We start from the raw sequence: 10,897 nt of genomic DNA, 5'->3' as shown, positions 1-10,897 counted from the left end.
ATACATTCACTGTGGTACTCCTGGCCAGTTTAACGCCAAACATGCTGGACTTCATCTGAGTTTAACTAGTTTATCTTGGCATCATTTCACCGAACAGCCAACAGGCTTGTTTTCACTGTTTAGCAAAGTTTCATCTTGGAGTTTTGTTCTGAAGAACAAGAAAGTTTTTCTTAGTTTTTTCTTGGATGCAGTCCGTACAGTCTGACGTTACGTAATGTCGTTCACACTGTCTCAGCTGTCACAGAAACTGATTTCCTTTGATAACCACTGAGTCTGAAGCACTTACAAATCTCCTTTTCAGAACTATAATGTGCAAATAGCACGTTTTTCATGGCGTCATTTCAGGAGGACGACCACCACAGCCCTGATTAGCGGTACTACAGCTCCTTCTGTACCTCCTGATTACTGTTGCAACTCTATTTTCAGAGATTTTTACTTGCTCACTCATCTTCCTGAACCCTTTTCCATCTCTTAGAAGTCTTAAAATCAGATACTGTAATTTAAGTCTTTTCCATGTGGAGCCATGATGCAGACAGATGCAACTCATAGGTCCAAGACTGAGAAGGTTCTGCTGTTCACCTTCTTTCAATAGATTGCAGCGAGGGAGCTGCTCTGCTACGTATGACACCCTGACTCAGAATCAAGTCGTCTGCAAGCGATTTAGCACCAGGTTCTCCAAAAATATGCGATGCGAGGCAGGAGAGGGGCGACCATCGTCCGGCCGCGCCCCACTCTGCAGCCCTGATGAGTGGTTCTATGGCTCCTTCTATGCTTCCTGATTACTGTATTTTAACAGATTTTTAGTCGGTTTCTGATCCTTTTGTATCCTTTTCCATATTTGTGAAGTCTCATGATCAGATTTTTAAAAGTCTTCTGACCTTTCCACGTGGAGTCATCCATCCATCCATCCATCCATCCATCCATTCTCTATACACCGCTTTATCCTCACTAGGTTCGTGGGGGGTGCTGGAGTCTATCCCAGCTGACTCGGGTGAAGGCAGGGGACACCCTGGACAGGTCACCAGTCTGTCACAGGGCTACATATACAGACACACAATCACACTCACATTCACACCTACGGACAATTTAGAATAATCAATTAACCTCAGCATATTTTTGGACTGTGGGAGGAAGCCGGAGTACCCGGAGAAAACCCACGCATGCACAGGGAGCGCATGCGGCATGGATCAGTGGGTAGAGTGGCCGTCTTGCAACTTGAAGGTTGCTGGTTTGATTCTCAGCCTGTCGAGCTCATGGCGAGGTGTTCCTGAGCAAGACACCGAATCCCTAATTGCTCCTGGTGGGTTGTGGTTAGCACCTTGCATGGCAGCTTCCGCCATCAGTGTGTGAATGGGTGAATGTGACATATCATATGCTTTTATTCAAAGCGCTATATAAATACAACCATTTACCAAACTCCATGCAAAAAGATCCCAGGCCCACCCCGGGATTTGAACCAGGGATCTTCTTGCTGCAAGGCAAAGTGCTAACCACTACTCTGCTGTGGAGCCATGATGCAGAGCATTGGTCCAACACTCAGAAGGTTGTGCTCTTCACAGCTTGTTTAATGACCGTGTTTATGCCTTTAGGCTAACTGGAAATCATGTGTGGATTCAATTTAGTTTCATTGACACACAAGTTTTCTAACTCTTGTGTCAATGATCACAGATGTAACTACTCCGATCTCACACTTCATACAGATGTCTTTTTTGTTTATTTTCTCTCCAGTCAGCCGACACCGTGAAAACTATGAAAATAAAAACATACAAACATGTTAAATTTACACAAAGTTTCACAAGCGCGTCTCTGATTCAACGGATTCCAAAAGTCTTTCAAACTAGCTTTCTGTCGCTAGACGGATCCCATATGCTAGCTAACAACAACACTGGAGCAAGCTGTTTCAACAAAGCATTTTAACAAATAATGGCAACAATATAAACAAACAAAATTTAAAAGTCACATCACTGTGTGCCTCTCAGACCATACAGAATAGTTAGGTTTTTCTCTGTAGTAGTACTGCATCTCACCCACAATCCCACATGTGAGACCCTGTGCTACGTAATATTTCATATTACGTGAAATGAAGCAGTGTTAGAATTCAACCAAAACTTTACTTTTTAAAGGTTTACATTTACCTTTCTTAACTTCTTAGTTGTTGCATTTTTAATTATTTTTAATAATCACATAAATTCAAACATTTATACAATTACAACACAAAACAAGAGCCAGCTTGAAACCAGAAATTCCAAAATGACTGTCTTTTGGACAGTTACTACAGATGTGTTTACTTTTTTGCACTGAGTCTGTACTGTGGGGTCTGTACTTTCAATATGGATTTACTAAAGTACGTAAAGGAAATACTCAACTGTTCAACTCTGAAATAATGCAACTGTTCAGAGGTTTTACAACCAGGAGTCACTTGACATTTGGGTGATACTTCCACCGGAGGGAAGTCGCCTTTCTTGTTTTGTGTAGAAGATGCAGTCAGAGTTGTTTTTCCTTATATGGGGCTGCAAAGGCACCCTGTGGTTTTCTATACCTACCAAGCTCAAACTGGCACCATCAGCATAAAGATGGGGGTTTTTCAGACAGGTACAATTCTTTGTCTGTCTTTGTGCTGCCTTTTTTTTGTTTGGTGATTTAATTTGTAAAGTTAGAGCACGGCGGCGGCGGTAGCAGTGCCATCCAAGGATTAATTACGACCGTGACATGCTATATAGCCTGCAGGCGAAGATTTGATTCTGTTTAAGTGTACCCTCGGCGCACATAAGGCGCCTGCACCAGATGTTAGTAACCTCATTCTGAGACAATATCGCTGGCAGTGAGCGAGAGCAGAGGCTGGATGCTGCCTGATGCTCTGACTGTACTGAAAATGCACAATCTATCCAGACTACTGCAGACGAATCAAGCTGATGCGCTGAATGTGTTGCATGTTTTACTACGATGAATCCACTTCACATCAGATGCATGCAGAATGTAGATGCTTTGTGTTGTGATTTTATTGAGGCTTTTATAGGCCTTTGAGAGGGTGCTAATGGTGCAATTTGTGAAGCGGTTCGGTGTGATCTGCTGTCGATCGGAGAGAGAAAAAATGCACCACATCCGGCGCAACAGACAGGAAACACAGGAGACGAGTAGCGCAAGAAGCAACTGTTGTTTGTGGTCGTGTTTAATGTCCTTTTTATCTTTCTTGTGTGTGTGCGTGCGTGAGTGTGTGTGTGTGTGTGTGTGTGTGTGTGTGTGTGTGTGTGTGTGTGTGCGCACATGCCTCCCTTTGAAGCGTCGCATCCTGCACGAGCGGCGTGTGAAGAGAAAAGCCTGTCATGTGATGTAAGGGCGAATAATACAAGGTCATCAGAAAAACATTTAGCGGGAGGAGGAGGGGAGGGATGGAGGGATGGATGGATGGAGCGAGGGATGCTGAGGGGAGAAAGACGGTATATTCATAGCAGCAGCGGTATTTATAGCCGCCCAGAGGAGAGGAGAGAGGCTGGTGGGGGAGGAGGCGTGGCTTTGGGTTGTGGCTTTAGCATGGTGAGAGGCTGAGAGGGAGGGAAAGGGGGAGGAGAGAAGCATCTCCCAGCGAAGAGAGAGAGAGGCTATCTGGCATATTTGGCAGGAGAGGGGAGAAAGGAAGGCGGGAGGGGAGGGGAGGGCTGTTTTTGAGTGAGTGTGTCCCTGAGAAACGAGAGTGTGCGGAGGGGAGGGAGGAGAGTACCGAGCTGAGAGAAATCTGTCAGATTCAAACACACTGTTCAAGGGAAACGAGAGATGAGGGAGGAGAGCCGAGGAACAGATAGAAAGAGGCAAGAGAGCGGCTCAAAGTGAGGTACGTACGGCTGTCATGCGACCCAGGGACGCGTGGACTCGTGTGTGCCTGAGTGAGCGCGCGTGTGTGTGTTTATATTTAGTTTAGGTGTTTTAAGTGGACCCTGTATTCACTTGGGTCTTTTTTTCTAAGTGGACAAATGGAGCCAGTGACTGTTGGGGGTATCAATTATGTAATACGTGTGCACCATTTGCAGTGTTGGTGCTCACTGTATGTGTGCGTGTGTGTGTTTACAAGCTTGTGTAATTATGCTGAGGTGTTTATGTGGCCATTGTGTGCAGCCCTGCTACACTGCCTTGACCATATGGGCTGATTTACAGCCATTGTAAATATAACTCAACACTCCAGCGCCGCTTGGAGCTGAGGAACCTTAATTCCCCTCTGGTGCTTATCACCCACACTGCACTGACAGATACGTTCACATTATGTTCTTATTAAAGGGACGCAGATAAGCACAACAAGCTTCTCAGAGGCATCTGCAAAGTAGCATTCCCTTTGTGCGCTTGGTTTGCTGTGCAACAACACAGATTGTGATGATAATGTGACAGAGCAGCAGGAGCAAAGAAACTGCAACCTTAGAGGCTCATGTAGCAGCTGCACATATATATTTATATATATACACATATATCTATATATATAGTTTCAGTTTAGTGCAGAGTTAATCCCAGACGAAGGTCCGTATTCATGCCTCACTTGCAATTTGCCGTCTATTGTGGATGCACGTTGATTTAAACCCTAGCAGTGCAGCTGACAGGTTTAAAAAGAAAGAGAAAACAAACAAGAACCTGGTCTTAAGATTCAAATCCCTGACCTCAAACAGCAACATGCCATGAAGGTTGAGAGCTTCCATTTTGCCTCCACTGCATCAAAACAAGCACACAGACTCTTGGATTCAACATAAAAGAAAAGAAAACGCATACAATACTCATTCATTCCTCTATTTCACACATAGTGTTGAAGAAATGTCATTTTCCCTCCAAATTTTTAACTACATCCATTTACATTGAAGTATTTCCAGAATTCCTGTAGAATAATCTCAGAATAACATATATTATGCTTTATATATAATGTAATGCATCAGGTGCAAGCTTTCCTTTAATCTAAGTGTAGATTTTCCACGTAAGATGGGTTCACTTTTAACTCCTTTGCATACTTCTGAGCCTGCAAGTCAATTTGAGTCTGCAAATGAGCTGAAGCTGTCAGATAAATGCACTGGAGTTAAGCACAGTGTTATCCCCCCGGAAAGAAGTGGAGTGGAAATGTAAAGTGGCATAAAATAGAATTAGTGCAGCAAAGTACACATATCTTCAAACTGTACTGAAGGACGATATTTGTGTGAATGTTCTCAGTCACAGGTTTTCGTGAGAATTCCTCATATGTCCTGCAGAACGGCGGACGAGATGATGAGGAGCACCAAACTTAAACTGACCTCTAATTAGTTCTGTCATAGAAATTTCCAAAGCTCACGGAGCATCGGCGTAGAAATGCAGCCTGCCTGTCGGACTTCCATCCCATCACACTGCCTGCTCTGTTTCAGTCCCCAGTTTTTGCCCTCCTGCCAGCACCTACAGGTATGCGTTCCGCAAACATTACCTGCAAACGATCTTCTGCATTAAAGTCAACCTTGGCAGGCCAGCAGTGGAAATCTTTCCGCTGCCCCTTGGCTTCGATTCTGAAGCCTCGTCTGAAGCGAAATTGCTCTCGGCGCTTTTGCAATTAGGTAGCGAGCCAAAATCTAAAAGGCACCTTAGGCTGTGTGTTTTATAGTCACAGCGCTGCAGCCAAGGACTAATAATTTACACCTTTTTTCCTGCAACTGTACATCCTTTAACTCGATGTCTGGAGCCTAAATCAGCAGTTTGCATTGTGTTCCGCTGCCACCTTGAAACTAACTGTCCCAGAGGTGTGTGTTCTGGCAGCGACGGCGGCCAGGATTAAGCATCTGCTGAAAACTTTCAGTGAGATTTGCAGGTACAGAGTAATTCTCTACAGATGGCGAGAAAGCAGAAACCTGTGGTGGCATAATATGACACGGTTTCCTGTTTGCTGTGGAAGCTGCAGCGGCTCAGAGATGATATTTACAAGAGTGTAGAGAATCTCTGGCAACAGGCGAATTTTGTCGGCGATATGATGAATTTAGATTTTGGCTGCTTTGCATAGTTAATCTTGCATCGCTCTAAATCTCATGGCACGTTTGAAGTGAAACCTGGGAGCGTTTTGAGCATGAATGAGGCTCTTTACCTGCTGTAGCTCAGTCGGGTTGGCTGTGTGAGCTGAAATCGAGCAGCCAGTAAATATCAGTTAGCTTCCTGTGGTTTAAAGTTGCTCCAGTGTTTGCAGTGAAACACATTAGAGAGAAAGTCCAGGCTTGAAATCTGACTGGTGTGTAGGTTTTATCCCTACATAGACATTTATAACCTCTTTTCATCTCATTTAGTAACTTATAGTGGTCAGTATTCGAAAACTTTGCATGGATTTTGCTACGTGATTGACCTTTACGATTCTTACCTTTTTGCTCTATTGTTAAAACGCTCTGAGAAAGTTCTGCAAAAGTTCTAGTTATGTTATCAGCAGGAATTTTTCTTTTAATTTCCAGAATGTTCTTCGTAAAAGCAGGATAAAGTTCTCTGATGAAGCTCTAAAACTGTTCTTGAAGCATCTCCTGATTTCTGCGCTGAGAACATCCTTCCTTAGTCATCACTGTGTTACTAGAACAATGTTCTCAACAGCAGCATCCCCAAGACGTCCTCAGTCTTATAAATGTTCCACCTTTGTAAAATGTTTCATAACAACACGTTCTGTCTTCTGAGGCCTTGATAACATCTTGAAAACATGAATATTGGTTTGAGAACGTTCTTCTTTAGTTATCATGGAACACAATCTGACAACATCCTCCAAACATCCTCTGAACGTTAAAACGTTCTGTCTTAGTTCACGTTTAACCTCGCAGGAACATTATTAGAAATGATAAATATCCTTAAAATGTTACTCGAACAATAGATTGGGATGTTTTCTTTCAAACATTATTAAAACCTGTAGGTAATGTTAGCCAATGTTGTGGGAACGTTCCCTGCTTGCTAGACATCCATCTTTATCTTGTAACTTTTTACTGTAACTATATGGCTGACCAGTGAGTAAAAGCTACAAAGTCATTACATACAACTAATTTGAGAAAGAATCGTCAACATTAATGAAGCAGAGGTGGAGCTACTTGGTTTGCCTCTTGTCATGTTGTTTCCTAGCAACAGGGGTGACTAAGGCTCCACCCACAGGCAGCCAGACACCACGTTGAAGACTCCAAAAAATCCCCAAAAAACAGCCACTGTTCCTCCAAGCTTCTTTAAATGTAACACTGCAATTCTTAAGGTCTCCAGAAATATTCTCACAAAATTTGAAGTGTATCTGATGAATAATTGTAGAAATATACAAAGAACAGACAGCCACCCACACACACACACACACACACATCCAGGTAGACAAAAATGTAATTCCCCAAAAGATGACATAGTCTTGATGTTTAAATTCAAAAGAGCAACCCTTGAATTAATTCATTCATTAATCTTGACTGAAATGACCGGAAATTGTACATCCATGTAAACTATAGAAAACAAAAACATGAAAGCAACATTTTTCTACAGCCCAGGGCCCATCTGATCATTCCAGCTTTCATTATACTTCCAATATATCTACATCACTAGCAAACAGCCCCGGGCATGAATAAATGCTTTTATTTTGTGGCATGTTATATATATATTTTTAAAGCCATTTATCTCAGCAATTCAACCACTGTTGTTTGTCTGCTGATTCCATCATTTGTCTTCATTTGTACTCAGTCTGTCAGAGCGACAAGCATTACACTTGACTCTATCTGACTCTATTCAACTCTACCCAACTCTACCTGACTCTACCGGACACTACCTGACTCTACCTGACTCGGCCCGACTCCATCCGACTCTACAGGACTCAACCTGACTCCACCCAACTCAACCTGACTTTGCCCAGCTCTACATGACCTTACCTGACTCCACCCGACTCTACCTGACTCCACTGTTGCCAACTCCTCAGTAAGGGAAGTCGCTGTTGGCTGTCCTAAAAGTCGCTAGAAGTCGCTAAATGACGTCATCGCCTAATTTGCATATTTCCCAGTTTGCATGTAATTGTAATCAACGTTGTAGGAGAGAGGAATAACGTTGTGGAAGAGACCAAAAAGTGAGTATAAAACACCCAAAATATGTTTTTGAACTAGAGGCTAAATGCTGTGGTTTATTTTAGCATGACAGTGAAGAAACATTTTCGTTTATATGGCTCCGTAAGTCTGGATGGGATCTGTAGTGACTGCGCATGCGCGATTCATCTGTCGTCTGGCCGCGAGTGATGTGGGTCTCCCCCTCCCCTCACTGGGACTGCTGCGGGGTTACTGGACTGACAGCCTGTGCTCTGGGACAGGGAGAAGCTCACAGCAGCACCTGCTGCTCGTTGAGGACAGTAACTGCAGAATGAGCCGAGTTTTCCTGTCAGTCTCCAAAACGGCAGAAAAAGCCGCTAGATTTGTCGCTAGTCGCTTTGACAAAAAAAAGTCGCTAGGAGCTTTGAAAAGTTGCTAGATTTAGCGAGAAAGTCGCTAAGTTGGCAACACCCCCTGACTCCACCCGACTCTACTCGACTCTACCCGACACTACCTGACTCTACATGACTCTACCCGACTCCACCGACTCTACCGGACTCTACCAGACTCTACCTGGCTCTGCATGACTCTACCTGACTCCACCCAACACTACCTGACTCTACCTGACTCCACCCGACTCTACTCGACTCTACCGGACACTACCTGACTCTACATGACTCTACCCGACTCCACCGACTCTACCGGACTCTACCAGACTCTACCTGGCTCTGCATGACTCTACCTGACTCCACCCAACACTACCTGACTCTACCTGACTCCACTCGACTCTACAAGATTCCATCTAACTCGAACCGACTCTACCTGACTCCACCCGACTCTACCTGACTCTGCCAGACTCTACCGGACTCTACCTGTCTCTACAAGACTCCATCTGACTCCACCCGACTCTATATGACTCTACCTGACTCTACCTGACTCTACCAGAATCCACCGGTCTCTAATTGAATCTACCCGAATCTACCTGACTCTACCTGATTCAACCGGACTCTACTTGACTGTACTTGACTCTATCCAACTCTACTGACCTCTACCAGACTCTACATGCCTCTACCTGACTCTTACTAGACTCTATTGAACCCTACCTGATTACCTGACTCGACTGGACTCCAACTGAACCTACCCAACTCTGCTAGACTCTACTTGACTCTACCTGACTCTACCTGACTCTACTTGAACCTACCCAACTCTACTAGACTCTGCTGAACCCTATCTGACTACCTGACTTGACTCTACCTGACCCTACCCGACTCTACCAGACTCCACTGGACCCTACTACTTGACTGCCTAACTCCATGTGACTCCACCTGACTCCATCTGACTCTACCTGACTCTACTTGAACCTACCCAACTCTACTAGACTCTGCTGAACCCTACCTGACTACCTGACTTGACTCTACCTGACCGTACCTGACTCTACTGGACTCCACTGGACCCTACTACTTGACTGCCTGACTCCATGTGACTCCACCTGACTCTACCGAACTCTACTGGACTCTACCTGTTGTAACTGACTCTACCTGACTTGTGTGCAGCTGCAGCTTCTCAGACAGCAAAGATGAACATAAAATCAGGTCTGTGTCCTTATGCACCTTCTTAACATTTCACCACTCGTCTCAAACACCTGCTCTCGCTTTTACTGCTCAGTGGAAACTCGATATTTCCCAAAAGTCAGCTTTTCAGGAAGTTAGATCATCTGGCTTAAGGGTCCCACTGACACCCATATGTTTCCTTCCTTGATTTTTTTGTGCACTGCCTTAGCGACGGTTTGGCTCGCTTGGAAAGCAGCTGCAGACGACGCCTCAGCTGTAAGAGCTGAAAAATTTAGCAGAGTTTCCTGCAAAAAACAACACGATGGCAGAGCGAGTCCTGTGCAGTAACGGGGTCAACATCGCTGCTGGCTGTCAGGAAATCCCCATTCAGTATCAGCCATAACATCTAACACAATATCCCACTTGTGTTGCTTCTGCTTACTGTTCCACTTTTCTCTTTTTTTCTCTCCAAAGAAATGAGCAGAAAATCCCCTCGATAGCAATAAGGATCTATCACAGCCCATCACATGTATCCCCTCTTGTCTGGATTCTGCTTTATATTCACCACATGACCTCCTTCTCTCGTTGACCTTGACTTTAAGTCTGAAACACCCAATAACCTCCATCTTCCTGCCCTTTTTGCTGAATTCCCTCCCTCTCGCTTGTCCATTTACATTCGCTTTGTTCTGAGGCAGATTAAGGTCGGCACACGCTGATGAAGGCCTCCGGAGTCTTCTCGGGTCTCGGGGCTTCGCTCGCTGGAAATCGCGGTTATTGGACTTTGCTTCCCATTTTGCTCTCTGAATGTGTCTGAAACTGAAATGTGTCTGGATCACGTCCACCGAGTCGGCGTGGAAGAGGAAACGAAAGGTCGGAGAGTGCCTGCTTGAGCCACTGCAACATGTCAGGCCGTTTGCCGTCCTGATTTTCACCTCACCTGCATCAATTGTAATCAGTTTTCCCACAGTGCTGTGGGTTGCAGGAGTTAAACCAGGTCACCGCTGGAGTGTTTTTTCTGGTCACACTTCAGCTCCAGTTGTGAGTTTTTAACCAAACGGCTGCTCGAGGGAACAGGGTTTGTAGTGAAAGCATTCATTGCAGAAACCTTTGAGAACTGACACAGGATGTGGGAAGCCAAGTTGCGTCTGACTGAGTGTGTGTGTTGAAGCTAAAAGTAAGATATGAGCAATCCAGAGAGCTGATTTTCATTCTTCAAACCAAGCAAAACTTCTGAAGCATTCAGCAGTTTGAGAAATCGACGCTCTGGAGTGCTCGAGCGCCGCAGTGGATTAGGCTTTTACTTCAAAACGCTGGACGACTTGCAAGAATCTGAGATTGGTCGAAATGAATTGA

The 10,897-nt window shown here is 44.6% G+C and overlaps 1 protein-coding gene across 2 annotated transcripts in view; it reads left to right on the top strand.

Annotated features, from left to right (window-relative positions):
• The first annotated feature begins 3,639 nt into the window (after positions 1-3,639).
• arhgap4b (Rho GTPase activating protein 4b) overlaps positions 3,640-10,897 on the top strand; it is a 50,966-nt gene continuing 43,708 nt past the window's right edge. The window contains exon 1 of one of the 2 annotated variants that reach the window (XM_051949931.1): positions 3,640-3,829. The gene's annotated coding sequence lies outside the window, so the exon portion shown is untranslated. The remainder of the gene's footprint in view (positions 3,830-10,897) is intronic. The other variant, XM_022209465.2, reaches the window with a different exon arrangement.

Source organism: Acanthochromis polyacanthus, chromosome 6 (assembly GCF_021347895.1).
Source record: "Acanthochromis polyacanthus isolate Apoly-LR-REF ecotype Palm Island chromosome 6, KAUST_Apoly_ChrSc, whole genome shotgun sequence".
NCBI classification, from domain to species: domain Eukaryota; kingdom Metazoa; phylum Chordata; class Actinopteri; family Pomacentridae; genus Acanthochromis; species Acanthochromis polyacanthus.
The sequence above is the reverse complement of the archived record's forward strand: the minus strand, read 5'-3'. Positions and strand labels throughout refer to the sequence as shown.